Source organism: Saccopteryx leptura, chromosome 1 (assembly GCF_036850995.1).
Source record: "Saccopteryx leptura isolate mSacLep1 chromosome 1, mSacLep1_pri_phased_curated, whole genome shotgun sequence".
NCBI classification, from domain to species: Eukaryota; Metazoa; Chordata; class Mammalia; order Chiroptera; family Emballonuridae; genus Saccopteryx; species Saccopteryx leptura.
This window is the reverse complement of record NC_089503.1, coordinates 57,972,035-57,987,139: the sequence shown is the minus strand read 5'-3', so window position 1 is coordinate 57,987,139 and position 15,105 is coordinate 57,972,035. Positions and strand designations below refer to the sequence as shown.

Here is a 15,105-nt window from a genome sequence, read left to right as displayed (position 1 = left end):
TTCACTTATCTCTTTTCAGTGGGGGAAAGCGAGGCTAAAGGAGGAAAGGACTCTCTTAAGGACACACAGGAGTTGGGGTAGAACTGAACTAGGATACGGATCTTTCCATTACATGGCAGTGGTCAAACATCTTCATCAAACATTTATAGAGTCTCTAATGTATACTTGGGGAAGAGCTACCTTGGGATAGCAAACAAGCCAGGATTGTAGTCACAACTAGATTTTAACTAGCCTTCCCAGTGACTTAATGCTGTGGCCTTGTATGAGTCACTACCCCTCTCTGAGCATCAAATTGCCTGTAAAGTGTGTGTGTGGAGGGGGTGGGTGTAGGATATCTTATCCAGGACTGGTGTAACTGAATTAAAGAAGTTAGACTTGTTAAGTGCACAGAATAGCACCAGGCACATAGTACAAGCTCAGTAAACATTAGCCACTGTTGTTATTGGTGAACACAGATTGAGGCTAGCTGCGGACAGGGTTCTTCTAGTGCAGGGGTCCCCAAACTTTTTACACAGGGGGCCAGTTCACTGTCCCTCAGACTGTTGGAGGGCCGAACTATAAAAGAAACTATGAACAAATTCCTATGCACACTGCACATATCTTATTTTAAAGTAAAAAGACAGAACGGGAACAAATAGAATATTTAAAATAAAGAACAAGTAAGTTTTTAAATTTTTATTTTATTTTATTTTTTTAGGGGCCTTCCGGCAAACACCGGAAGACCTACTAGACAAATTCAAAAAGAGCTGTAAGCACTAGAACAAGTAAATTTAAATCAACAAACTGACCGGTATTTCAATGGGAACTATGGGCCTGCTTTTGGCTAATGAGATCGTCAATGTCCGGTTCCATATTTGTCACTGCTAGTTGTAACAAGTGATATGACACGCTTCCGGAGCCATGACGCATGCATCCAGCGTCACCGGAAGTAGTACTGTACGTGAGCGACGCCGCGCTTTGTGGCGCAGCCACATACAGTACCCCAGCATCCTGTGCTCCTCTCACTGACCACCAGTGAAAGAGATGCCCCTTCTGGAAGTGCGGCAGGGGCCAGATAAATGGCCTCAGGGGGCCACATGCGGCCTGCGGGCCGTAGTTTGGGGACCCCTGTCCTAGAGCCACACAGGGGCAGAGGTGCTGCAGCCCCAGGTCTGCTCATCTCTCAGACATCTCCACTCTGCCCTGAGAGCCTGTGTTTCTGGAAGTCAAGGGGAAACCCATGTCCCCATTTCTTCCTCTGGCGCTGGGAACCTGGCAGGGAACAGGCACTTCAAATGTTTACACTGTTTAGGCCCTGGCCGGTTGGCTCAGCGGTAGAGCGTCGGCCTGGCATGCGGGGGACACGGGTTCGATTCCCGGCCAGGGCACATAGGAGAGGCGCCCATTTGCTTCTTCACCACCCCCCCCCTCCTTCCTCTCTGTCTCTTTCTTCCCCTCCCGCAGCCGAGGCTCCATTGGAGCAAAGATGGCCCGGGCGCTGGGGATGGCTCCTTGGCCTCTGCCCCAGGCGCTGGAGTGGCTCTGGTCCTGGCAGAGCATCGCCCCCTGGTGGGTAGAGCATCGCCCCCTGGTGGGCAGAGCATCGCCCCTGGTGGGCGTGCCAGGTGGATCCCGGTCGGGGGCATGCAGGAGTCTGTCTGTTTCTCCCCGTTTCCAGCTTAAGAAAAAAAAAAAATGTTTACACTGTTTACACCTTCACATGTAACACGATTCCCTTCCCCACTACCTGAGGTCCAGAGTGAAGCTGCACATTATAGCCCTGGACAATCAGACCAGGACCTGAGCCTGCACTCTTTCCAGCCCCTTCAGGGTGTGGGGTCATATACAACCCTTCCTTGCTGCAGGGCAGAAATAAAAAAAAAAAGTCTGTCAGCAGGGGCTTGGCCTGTGTGTCCCCTGAATAGAGCAAAAGGGACAGGGGACTGAGGAGGAGAGAGAGCCTACCCCGGCCCACCCTGTTTGAAAGTGGAGCTCTGGCTCAGTGCTAATTTCATCTATGGTACAAGCCTCCATAATGAATGTCTGGGTCAAACCCCTTATTTATAGAGAAGGAAAGAGAAGCCCAGAGAGGCCAAGAACTCACCAAGAGCCATAGGGTAAGGTGGGACTGAGACTGCCTAGCAACTAATTTGGAAGGGGAGAGGCTTGGCTCCATCTCTTCCCCACTGCCACCGCAGTCCTGCTTGGAGCCAGCCCCCAGGGCGGCCGCTGGGTGGGTTGTAGTTAGCAAGTGGCAGGGTGGAGATGGGTGTTTGGAAAGGGAAGGGAAGGCACAGTATAGGACCTGGTCAGAAAGCAACCCAGAGTTGACCTGGGGTGGGTGGGCTGGGGAGCTCTCCTTGGTGTGGTGGCTGCTGCAGGATTCTAGGGCCCTATTAATCAGTCTGAGGAGGCAGAGGATGAAAATACTGTGGGCGTACAATCCTGGAGGAGGGGAGCAAACAGATTCAAGAATGAGTCACAGAGCCCAAGCCCTAAATTTAGAAGGTGCTGAAGGAGGCAGCCTCCCCCCAGGGAGCCCTGTGGAGATGCTGAGCCAGGGCCTCAGGGCAGGGGGCAGTGGTTGGCAGTGCCTGCACATCAGTGCTTTGTGATGAGAAACCAGTCATTTTGTGTTGCTGCCAAGGCATGTTACAATATGTCAAATCTTGCTCACATCCAGAGTCTGGACATTTAAATAAGGACCTGAGCTTAGGATCCTGCCACAAGTTCCTGTCTTGCTTTTCTTGGGTGCATTTTTATTTTTTTATTTTTTTAAATATATTTTTAAATTTTTTATTTATTCATTTTAGAGAGGAGAGGGAGAGTCAGAGAGAAAGAGAAGGGGGGAGGAGCTGGAAGCATCAACTCCCATATGTGCCTTGAGCAGGCAAGCCCAGGGTTTCGAACCGGCGACCTCAGCATTTCCAGGTCAACGCTTTATCCACTGTGCCACCATAGGTCAGGCTCTTGGGTGCATTTTTAAATGACCACTCAGAATTAGTGCCACTGCCCCTTCTACCTTATAAGTAATGGGTGCTTCTTGCTGCCTGGATCTTCAACTCCTGCTCCCTCGTGACCTGGGACAGAGGACTGCCCTTCCTCCACCCAACCCCCACGTCGTACTCTTTCGCTCCTGGGATCTGTAAATAATAAAACTTGTGACCATTTCCTTTGTGTTAACGTATTGAAACTGTGCCTTCAATAAAAAGGCCCCGGAGTTTTCACTTCTCCAAAGTGGGAGCTCTGATGCTGAGGGAACTATCTACCAACCCAGTGTGGGTGGCTTGTGCCGCCTCATTCAGCAGGTCATAAGCTGCATACTCTACACCAGCTCTGAGTTTTCCAACCCAGGCCCCATGGAAGCAGAGCCTGTCCTAGGGCCATTCCAGGTGTGGATTTTGCCCCAGAATGAACCCTGACCCAGGGAAGACCCTTCAGCCTCATTCTTAGAGCCCCTGTAGAGCCTTTCCCACACCAGCCGTTTGCCTGGTCCTGGGAACCCTTGGAGTGTGAACATCTCAGTACTATCCTCCCTACTGACTGGTCATGGCCCTGTGTCCTGTGCCGTCCTAGCACAGTTGTCAGACACTGAGGAGGGGTCCTGCGTGTACAAGGAACCATTAAGTGGAGACCTCTCAAAGGAGATCCTTCCCGGCCTTTGACAGCTGTTTAGTATTGGGGGGAGGGGAGGAGGGACAAATATAGTGCCCCCCTCTGCTTTATGCTCAACTCCCAGGCTGCAGGTGAACTCAGGCTGTTTTGTTTCCCCCAAGTCAGGAGAAGAGGGAGGTACTGCCTCCAGGTTAAGGATCAAAGACATAAGAAAGAGCCCAACCGTGGGCATAGATGCTGTCACCAACCTCATTTTTAATGAGAAATCTTCATGCCTGGGTGTGATTTTTAGTATGCTAATTAAGGAAAGTTTTCCAAAAAGTCTACTGGGAAAGGGTTTCAGAGCCATCTTGGATCTTTCCAAAGCAAACTGGTTTCTTAGTGCGGTCCTTGGGTTACATATCTGGCTCCTGGAGACAGGCTTTGCTGTCCTCCTTGGAATTTCTGTTTTCCCTTAATGAGTTCAACCTGCTTATGTCAGAGGATATGTTGGGAAGAACACAAAAAAATTAATGCAAGGTTAAAGATTACTAATATCGCCTGACCTTCAGTGGCTCAGTGGGATAACGCGTCAACCTGGAACTCTGAGGTTGCCGTTTGAAGCTCTGGGCTTGCCTGGTCAAGGCACATATGGGGAGTTGATGCTTCCTGCTCCTGCCCCCTTCTCTCTCTCTCTCTCTCCCCTCTCTAAAAATTGAGTAAAGTCTTTTAAAAAATTACTGATATAGCCTGACCTGTGGTGGCACAGTGGATAAAGCATCGACCTAGAAATGCTGAGGTCGCCAGTTCAAAACTCTGGGCTTGCCTGGTCAAGGCACATATGGGAGTTGATGCTTCCAGCTCCTCATCCCTTCTCTCTCTCTCTCTCTCTCTCTCTCTCGTCTCTCCCTCTCCTCTCTAAAATGAATAAATAAAAAAATTACTGATATAGGCCCTGGCCGGTTGGCTCAGTGGTAGAGCGTCAGCCTGGCGTGCGGAAGTCCCGGGTTTGATTCCCGGCCAGGGCACACAGGAGAAGCGCCCATCTGCTTCTCCACCCCTCCCCCTCTCCTTCCTCTCTGTCTCTCTCTTCCCCTCCCACAGCCAAGGCTCCATTGGAGCAAAGATGGCCCGGGCGCTGGGGATGGCTCCTTGGCCTCTGCCCCAGGTGCTAGAGTGGCTCTGGTCGCAACAGAGCGACGCCCCAGAGGGGCAGAGCATCGCCCCCTGGTGGGTAGAGCGTTGCCCCTGGTGGGTGTGCCGGGTGGATCCCGGTCGGGCGCATGCGGGAGTCTGTCTGACTGTCTCTCCCCGTTTCCAGCTTCAGAAAAATACAAAAAAAAAAATTACTGATATAGGTCTGACCTGTGGTGGCACAGTGGATAAAGCGTTGACCTGGAACACTGAGATCACCGGTTCGAAACCCTGGGCTTGCCTGGTCAAGGCACATATGGGAGTTGATGCTTCTAGCTCCTCCTCCCCTCTTTCTCTCTGTCTCTCTCTCCTCCCTGTCTCTCTCTCTCTTCTCTAAAAATGAATAAATAAAATAAAAAAATTTAAAAACAGAGACATCTGCCTATTCCTAAAAAAAAAATTACTAATATAGCCCTGACCAGGTAACTCAGAGAATAGTCCTGATACGCAAAGGTTGCAGCTTCAATTCCCAGTCAGGGTACATACAAGAACAGATCGATGTTTCTGTCTCTCCTTCTCTCTCTCACTCCCTTCCTCTCTCTCTCTCTCAATTTAATAAATAATTAAAAAAAAAAAAAAGATTACTAACATGGTGGCACAACCCGATGACACACCAGACCTGGGAGTAAGAGGACTCAGGAGACCAGAGCTGACAGCGGCTGTGGAGCACTCACTGCAGCTGACAGCGGCTGTGGAGCACTCACCGCATGCCCGGCACAGTGCTGAGCACTCCCTGTGCATGAACTCACCTCATCCCCTTTGCAATGATGTCAATCCACACTGGTCTACCCATTTTAGACATGGGGAAACTGAGGCACAAAAAGATTCAGTAAACTGTCCTATATCACACAGTAACAATTTCTTGCCCAGACGGTTGGCTCCCTGTCCCGAGCTCTTAGCCGTTGTACTAGACTGATGAGAAAGGATTTCACTGCATCTCTCCTTCCTCCGCTCCCATCCTTCCCTCACCCCGTCCTCCAGGCTGCCCTCCAGTCCCTGCATGCTAGAGCCCTTGGAGCTGCCCTCTGGGCCTGCAGGGTCCTACTGACCAGGGCTAGCCAGGCTCAGGACAGGGGGAAGTCTAATTATAACCCCACCACCGCCATGACCTCCATGCAGGACTTCACAATTTACAGAGACCTCTCAAGTGCCTCAGGTCCCCCTGGGCAGCGGTGGTGGTGGGAGAACAGGCCTAGAGATGTGCAGGGCCTTGTCCAAGGTAGGCAAGGCCCAGAGCAAAACCATGGAGACTCATGTTAGATTCAGGAAGGGGTGCTGAGACTGCCAGAGTGTAATTATTGAAGGAGCCAGAACAGGGAGGTGCAGATAGAGCCCCTGTGAGACTGAGAACAAAGAAGATCAGCACAAAGGAGGAAAAACGTTTGCATTCCATTGGTCAGAGACCCTTATCAGAAGTTTATGTTTGAAATTCACCACTAGGCTAAACCCAGCTCCTGTTGCTATGCTGTGTGCGGACCCCTTAGCAAATAAGTAACTGCCACATCTGCTTCTGTATAATGCTTGTTTACTTAAGATATATAAGGACCTGGCTGTAAGCGCCAGGGGGATTCCCATTTGCATCTCCCTGTGAGTATGGTGTCTCAGGACATCTGGGGAGTTCGCCCCTGCGCAGGTTAATAAAGTACGATCTAAGCCCCTGAAAGTCTCCCACGTTTGTTCTCGTACCCGGTGGATCCAATAACTCACCCTTTGGGAGGTTCCCAGGCCCAGACGAACACCTACACACTTCTCTCCATGCTGGGTCTCCCTGCTGAAGATGTCTGTTGGGCACTGCTGCTTGCAGAAACCCAGTTTGATTGCTGGGTCAATGCAGCCTCTAACAGCCCTGGAGTTTCCTGTCACACGTTCCTGATTCATCTGCCTGACTTCAGGCCCTTCCCTCAGAAGAATGAGGTTGTCTGGCCCTTCTTCCAGGGCAAGGACTCCAGCCCTGGGACAAGGCTCCTTTTCTGGAAGTCCACACAACTTCCTCCTTATGGTTTCTTACTTTAGATTTCAAAGCTGGGGCCCTGGCCGGTTGGCTCAGTGGTAGAGCATCCACTTAGCATGTGGATGTCCCAGGTTCGAGTCCTTGGTTTTCGATTACCAGTCAGGGCACACAGGAGAAGTGACCATCTGCTTCTCCACCCCTCCCCCTTCCCTTCACTCTCTCCTCCTCCTCCTCCTCCCCCTCCTCCTCCTCCTCCTCCTCCTCCTCCTGCAGCCATGGCTTGATTGACTCCAGCAAGTTGGCCTCAGGCACTGAGGATGGCTCGTGGCCTCTGCCTCAGGTGCTAAAAAAATAGCTCCCTCAGGTGTTAAAAAAAATGGCTCTGTTGCTGAACAATAGAGCAATGGCCCCAGTTGGGCAGAGCGCTGACCCCTAGTGGGTTTGCGGGGTGGATCTTGGTCGGGGTGCATGTGGGAGTCTGTCTCTCTGCCTCTGCTCCTCTCACTAGAAAAAAAAAAAATCTCAAAGCTGGGCCCTCAGCACTCTGACTCAAAACAGTTTCCACCTTTTGGCACTAGAGGAGCCTCAGGGGAGCATTTAGGACCACCCTTTGGATGGTAGGAGGGGTGGGGGCAGAGGCAGATTTAACAGCAGGCGCACTGGGCACGCGCCCTGGGCCCCGACTTCTGAAGGGCCCTGCAAAACCCCAACTTTACACTTTCTTCTAATGACACCAAGTTTGGTTTCATATGTGCAATTTTAACATTAATAGTACATAATAATTTTTATTTATTTAAGAATATGGTTAACATGTATTTTTATTTTCCCTGTCTCTCTTTTTTTTAAGGGACCCAATATTTTTTTCTGCGCCGGGGCCTCAACGGACCCTAATCCACCTCTGGATGGGGGTCCACCTCCAAAGCCCCTAGGCTATTATCGTTTCTGAGGGGAGAAACTCCTCTGAGAGGCCTGTTTGAAGACCTTCCCAGGGAAACAGCATGGCCCAAGTGTCAACATAAGAAATGTCCCAACCCATAGAGATGTTTTGTAAGTTTATTTGAGCCAAAACTGATGACAGTTGCCAGGAAGCAAGATCTCAAATGCTCTGGAGAATGACAGTTTTATAGTTTCTTTTGTGCATTTGAAATTAAGGAGGGATCATTAGAAAGATAACATGAAGTGGGAGAAAGCAAGGTGGGGATAGGATTACAGAACCGTTAATTATGTGCTCTCTTGAGGTTAGTCAGCTTTATTTATTTATTTTTAGAATTTTTTTTATTGATTGCTTTTAGAGAGAGAGAGAGAGAGAGGGAGAAAGAGAAGCATTCATTTGTTCCATTTATCAATAGTTGTACATTTATTGGTTGCTTCCCTTATGTGCCCTGACCAGGGATCAAACCCACAGCCTTGTTGTTTTGGGACAACACTGTAAATGACTAAGCTAACTGGCCAGGGCTTTATTTATTATTTAAAATGATTTATTTTAAAATTTTTTATTTATTTATTTTAGAGAGAGAGGAAGGGAGAGAGAAACATTTATGTATTGTTCCACTTATGCAGCCATTGGTTGCTTTTTTTTAAATTAAAAAGTTATTTATTGCCTGACCTGTGGTGGCGCAGTGGATGAAGCATTGACCTGGAATGCTGAGGTTGCTGGTTCAAAACCCTGGGCTTACCCGGTCAAGGCACATACGAGAAGCAACTATGAGTTGATGCTTCCTGCTCCCCCCTTCTGTCTCTCTCCTCTCTCTAAAATTCAATAAGTAAAAATTTAAAAAAAAAGTTATTTATTGATTTCACAGAGAGAGGAAGGGAGAGAGTGAGAGTCAGAAACATTGATCTGTTTCTGTATGTGCCCCGACTGTTTGGGGTTGAATCTGCAACCTTTTGTGTATCTGGGCAATGCTTCAACAAACCAAGCTTTCCGGCCAGGGCCATTGGTTGATTTTTTTTTTTTTTTTTTTTTCTTCCTGAAGCTGGAAACGGGGAGAGACAGTCAGACAGACTCCTGCATGCACCCGACCGGGTTCCACCCGGCACGCCCACCAGGCGGCGACGCTCTGCCCACCAGGGGGCGATGCTCTGCCCCTCCGGGGCGTCGCTCTGCCGCAACCAGAGCCACTCTAGCGCCTGGGGCAGAGGCCAAGGAGCCATACCCAGCGCCTGGGCCATCTTTGCTCCAATGGAGCCTCGCTGCAGGAGGGGAAGAGAGAAACAGAGAGGAAGGAGAGGGGGAGGGGTGGAGAAGCAGATGGGCGCTTCTCCTGTGTGCCCTGGCCGGGAATCGAACCCGGGACTTCTGCACGCCAGGCCGACGCTCTACTACTGAGCCAACCGGCCAGGGCCGGCCATTGGTTGATTTTTAAAAAATTTTATTTATTATTGATGAGAGAGAGAGAGAGAGAGAGAGAGAGAGGAAGGGAGAGAGAAAGGAAGAAGAGAGATGAGAAGCATCAACTTGTAGCTGCTTCACTTTAGTTGTTCATTGATTGCTTCTCATACATGCCTTGATGGTGGGGGGGGGGGGCTCAAGCCGAGCCAATGACCCCTTCTTGCTCAAGCCAGTGACTTCTGGATTCAAGCCAGCGATGTTGGGACCAAGTCGATGTTCTCATGCTCAAGCCAACAAACCCATGCTTAAGCCTGCGACCTCGGGGTTTTGAATCGGAGACCTCAGCTTCACGGGTTGAAGCTCTATCCATTGCACCACCACCGGTAAGGCATTGGTTGATTCTTGTATGTGCCCTGACTGGGGATCAAACCAACCTTGGTATAATGGGATAATACTTTAACTAACCGAGCTACCCAGCCAGGGCGTGGGTGGTCAGCTCTAGAAGAAGGGGTCTAAAAAGAGGCATTTCAAAGGTGTGGAAACCTAGATGCACAGAAACAATGTGTAGGCTTGCTTAAGGCAAAGATAAGCCTTTTACTAAAGAAGTTATAGGCTTGGGGCATGACTAACCACTATGTATTACCTAATTAGGAATTTATGATCGGATCATCTATGAGACTATTTTCCATAGAATCCTTTTTATCATCCACACTGGTGTAACATGACTTCCCCCACCCCCCTTCGGACTCATACCCAGGGGACCACAAGCAGGGACACCAAGGATAGGTTGTTTCTTGCTGGGCCTTATTTTCTTTTTTTTTTTTTTTTAATTTTTTATTTATTCATTTTAGAGAGGATAGGGAGAGACAAAGAGAGAGAGAAGGGGGAGGAGCTGGAAGCATCAACTCCCATGTGTGCCTTGACCAGGCAAGCCCAGGGTTTCGAACCAGCGACCTCAGCATTTCCAGGTCGACGCTTTATCCACTGCGCCACTACAGGTCAGGCCTGGGCCTTATTTTCTTCATCTGTCAAATGGTGTCTAATGGTCCCTTTCTGACCTTCTACCTAAGGTTTTTGTGGCGATCAGACAGCAAAGTTGAGTGTGGGAGACTTTTACTCTGGCCCAGTGCCTGTTCACAGAAGGCAAGTGTGCAGAGCCGTGTGCCAGCACACACATTCAACAACTGTTGACTGTCAGTGCATTCCCAAGGCAGGTGAAGGTGTCAATGTAATAAATGTCCAAACTAGGAGAGAATTTTTTAAATTTAACTTTATTGATTTTAGAGAGGAAGAGGGAGAGAGAGAGAGACATCAATTTGTTGTTCCACTCATTTATATATATATATATTTATTTTATTTTATTTTATTTTTTGTATTTTTCTGAAGCTGGAAATGGGGAGAGACAGTCAGACAGACTCCCGCATGCGCCCGACCGGGTTCCACCCGGCACGCCCACCAGGGGCGATGCTCTGCCCACCAGGGGGTGATGCTCTGCCCCTCCGGGGCGTCACTCTGCCGTGACCAGAGCCACTCTAGCACCTGGGGCAGAGGCCAAGGAGCCATCCCCAGCGCCTGGGCCATCTTTGCTCCAATGGAGCCTTGGCTGCGGGAGGGGAAGAGAGAGACAGAGAGGAAGGAGGGGGTGGGGGTGGAGAAGCAAATGGGTGCTTCTCCTATGTGCCCTCGCCGGGAATCGAACCCGGGTCCCCCACACGCCAGGCCGACGCTCTACCGCTGAGCCAACCGGCCAGGGCTTATATATATATATTTTTAAATAAATTTATTTATTGATTTTATTTATTTTTTTTAATTTTATTTATTCATTTTTAGAGAGGAGAGAGAGAGACAGAGGAGAGAGAGATAGAGAGAGAGAAGGGGGGAGGAGCTAGAAGCATCAACTCCCATATGTGCCTTGATCAGACAAGCCCAGGGTTTCGAACTGGCGACCTCAGCATTTCCAGGTCAATGCCTTATCCACTGCGCCACCACAGGTCAGGCTATTTATTTATTTATTTTTTTTACAGAGGCAGAGATAGACAGGGACAGACAGACAGGAACGGAGAGAGATGAGAAGCATCAATCATCAGTTTCTCGTTGCGCGTTGCGGCTTCTTAGTTGTTCATTGATTGCTTTCTCACATGTGCCTTGACCGTGGGCCTTCAGCAGACCGAGTAACCCCCTGTTGGAGCCAGCAACCTTGGATCCAAACTGGTGAGCTCTTTGCTCAAGCCAGATGAACCCGCGCTCAAGCTGGCGATCTCGGGGTCTCGAACCTGGGTCCTTCCGCATCCCAGTCCGATGCTCTATCCACTGCGCCACCACCTGGTCAGGCTGGGTCAGGCTATTTATTGATTTTATTTTTATTTTTTTGTTTTTTGTTTTTTTTGTATTTTTCTGAAGCTGGAAACGGGGAGAGACAGTCAGACAGACTCCCGCATGCGCCCGACCGGGATCCACCCGGCACGCCCACCAGGGGCGATGCTCTGCCCCTCCGGGGCGTCGCTCTGACGCGACCAGAGCCACTCTAGCGCCTGGGGCAGAGGCCAAGGAGCCATACCCAGCGCCCGGGCCATCTTTGCTCCAATGGAGCCTTGGCTGTGGGAGGGGAAGAGAGAGACAGAGAGGAAGTAGGGGGTGGGGGTGGAGAAGCAAATGGGCGCTTCTCCTATGTGCCCTGGTCGGGAATCGAACCTGGGTCCCCCGCACGCCAGGCTGACGCTCTACCGCTGAGCCAACCGGCCAGGGCCTATTTATTGATTTTAGAGAGAGAGAAATGGAAAGAGAGAGAGAGAAACATGGATCTGCTACTGAATGTGCCCTGACCGGGGATTGAACCCACAACTTTTGAGTAGCTCTAACCAACTGAGCAATCCAACCAGGGATGTTCCACCCATTTGTGCATTCATTGGTTGTTTCTTATATGTGCCATTACTGGGGTTCAAACCTGCAACCTTGGCATATCAAGACAATGCTCCAGCCAAGTAAGCTACCTGGCCAGGGACTAAGGAGAAAATGTTTATAAGAGCTTATCTGAGCCAAACTGATGACATAGGCTGGGGAGCAAGATCTCAAATGCTCTGGAGAATAACAGTTTTGCAGATTCTTTTATGCATTTGAAATTAGCAGGGGATATAAGGAAGCCTGGCGAAAGCAAGGCAGGGATTAGATTACAGGACAGTTAACAAAATTATGTGCCCTCTTGAGAGTTAATACCCCCTTCCAGGGGTATTACTTATGGCATTTCTTTTTTTTTTTTTTTTTTCTAAATTTTTTATTTATTCATTTTAGAGAGGAGAGAGAGAAAGGGAGAGAAACAGAGAGGGAGAGAGAGAGGAGAGAGAGACAGAGAGAGAAGGTGGGGAGGAGCTGGAAGCATCAACTCCCATATGTGCCTTGACCAGGCAAGCCCAGGGTTTCAAACCAGTGACCTCAGCTTTTCCAGGTCGACGCTTTATCCACTGTGCCACCACAGGTGAGGCCACTTATGGCATTTCAAAGGTGTGTTAGCCTACATGCATGTTGAGGTCTCAGGTTTGAAACCCAAAGGTCACAGGCTTTAGTGTGGATTCATCAGCTTCAGTGTGGGGTCGCTGGCTTGAACATGGGATCATAGACATGACCCCATGGTCACTGGCTTGATCCCAAAGGTCACTGGCTTGATCCCAAAGGTCACTGGCTTGAGCCCAAGGTTGCTGGCTTGAACAAGGGGTTACTGGCTTGGCTTGAGCCTCCCCCCCCAACCCCGCATCAAGGCATGTATGAGAAGCAATCAATGATCAACTAAAGTGAAGCAATTATGAGTTGATTCTTCTTATCTCTCTTCTCCCTTTCTCTCCCTTCCTGTTTTGTCTCTCACTCTCTAAAAATAAAATAATAATAATAATAATAATAATAATGCCTGACCAAGTGGTGGCACAGTGGATAGATCATCGGCCTGGGATGCTCAGGACCCAGGTTTGAAACCTGAGCTCACTGGCTTGAACATGAGCTCGCCAACTTGAGTGTGGGATTGCTGGCTTGAGCATGGGATCATAGACATTACCTCAACATTGCTGGCTTGAGCCCAATGTCACTGGCTTGAGCAAGGGGTCACTGGATCAACTGGAGCCACCCCGGTCAAGGCACAGATAAGAAAGCAATCAATGGCCTGACCTGTGGTGGCGCAGTGGATAAAGCATCAACCTGGAAACGCTGAGGTTGCCGGTTCAAAACCCTGGGCTTGCATGGTCAAGGCACATATGGGAGTTGATGCTTCCTGCTCCTCCCCCCTTCTCTCTCCCCTCTCTATAATGAATAAATAAAATATTAAAAAAAAAAAGAAAACAATCAATGAACACTGAAGTTCTGCAAGTATGAGTTGATGCTTCTCATCTCTTTCTGTTCCTATCTGTCTGTCCCTCTCTCTTTCTCTGGCTAATAATAATAATAATAATAATAATAATAAAAATAACAATGGACAGGGCTTACTTAAAAACCTTTCATTAAAGACTAGGCCTGGGTATGACTACCCACCATGACCTGCCCAGTAGGAATTTATGATCATCAGATCACCCTGTGAGGTTACTTTCCATAGAACCCCCTTTTTCTATCCACAGGGACTGAGATCTATGAGGGAACTGGTGAGCAACCGTGTAGCACCTCAAGGCTCTGTGTGCCTCTGGTGTAAGGTTGCCAGATTTAGCAAATATTTGGGACATACTTACACTAAAAATGATTCTTTGCTTATCTGAAAATCAAATTTCACTAGGTGTCCAATGCTTTATCTGGCGACTTTACTTCAGTGTTCTCGGTGACCTAGCATGCCCAAGTGTGCCTACCTTTGGCTGGCTGACCAAGAAAGAGACTGAGATGGTGTATGGCTGTGTGGGACTATGACAGGACATAAGTGTGATAGTATGTGGCTGTGACAGAGTCACCAGGAGGAGTGAGGATGTGGGTAACTGTGTGCTTCTTTGTGACTCACTCAGGTTCTAGCAGCTCCCTCAAGGCAGGGTTGGGGCTGTTTGCTAAGGGAGGCCCAGCAGGGGTAGGAGACCCGCCCTGGGAAAACACTTAGATCCGGCTCCAGAAGGGACGGGGTGCAGAGCCTGTGGCCACTAGCCATCAGACTGTAAAGGACATGTCCCTCTCAAGGCCAAGACAGCCCTGGGGGCCTCGGAGTGCTCTACTCTGGGCCTTTCTGAGGGATCTCTGGAACCACCTCTCTACTCTGCTACTTCCTGGTGACATCACATAGGTCACTGCCCAATCTTCTAGAACAGTGCCCCCAGAATACTGCCTCGTTGCCTTAGGCAACCTGGAAATTTTTCTCTACACAAACTGGTAGGTCTGGTTAACCTTGAGGAGGAGTTGGTGGGAAAAGGAGTTGCGGGAGTGCTTCTTCTCATCTCCCAGAGACCATCAGTCTCTCTCACTAGATGGTGAGTAGGAGGGGTTATCTAGGAGCAACTCAAAACCTTGGATAGCCTGACCAGGCGGTGGCGCAGTGGATAGAGTGTCGGACTGGGATGCGGAAGGACCCAGGTTCGAGACCCCAGGATAACCAGCTTGAGCATGGGCTCATCTGGCTTGAGAAAAAAGCTCACCAGCTTAGACCCAAGGTCACGGGCTCGAGCGGGGGGGGGGGTTACTCAATCTGCTGAAGGGCCGCGGTCAAGGCACATATAAGAAAGCAATCAATGAACAACTATGGTTTCTCAACAAAAAACTGATGATTGATGCTTCTCATCTCTCTCCGTTCCTGTCTGTCTGTCCCTCTCTATCCCTCTATCTGACTCTCTCTCTGTCCCTCTAAAATAAATAAATAAATAAATAAATAAATAAATAAATAAATAATTTTAAAAAAAATTAAAAAAAAAACAACAACAAAAAAACACCTTGGACACTGAGCAGGGTGGGGGCCCTGTGTAGGGGCTGAATTTTGAGGCAGAGAGAAGGTAGTGACTGTGCCAAGGTCACCCACAGGGTAGTGAAACAGGTGTCATGTAATGGGGTTAAGGAACAGAACCTTGGGTTAAGAGCTGGGAAAGCTATATTCTTATCTCTGCTTTGTCTC

At 49.2% G+C, this 15,105-nt stretch overlaps 1 protein-coding gene and 1 non-coding gene across 2 annotated transcripts in view; one reads left to right on the top strand and one right to left on the bottom strand.

Annotated features, from left to right (window-relative positions):
- Positions 1 to 695: 695 nt before the first annotated feature.
- LOC136390347 (U7 small nuclear RNA) lies at positions 696 to 758 on the bottom strand. The gene has a single exon (XR_010748750.1). It is a non-coding gene; the product is annotated as a U7 small nuclear RNA (small nuclear RNA).
- Positions 759 to 14,355: 13,597 nt separating this feature from the next.
- The window catches only part of STARD10 (StAR related lipid transfer domain containing 10), a 33,931-nt gene continuing 33,181 nt past the window's right edge, over positions 14,356 to 15,105 (top strand). Inside the window, exon 1 of the mRNA XM_066367864.1 lies at positions 14,356 to 14,470. The gene's annotated coding sequence lies outside the window, so the exon portion shown is untranslated. The remainder of the gene's footprint in view (positions 14,471 to 15,105) is intronic.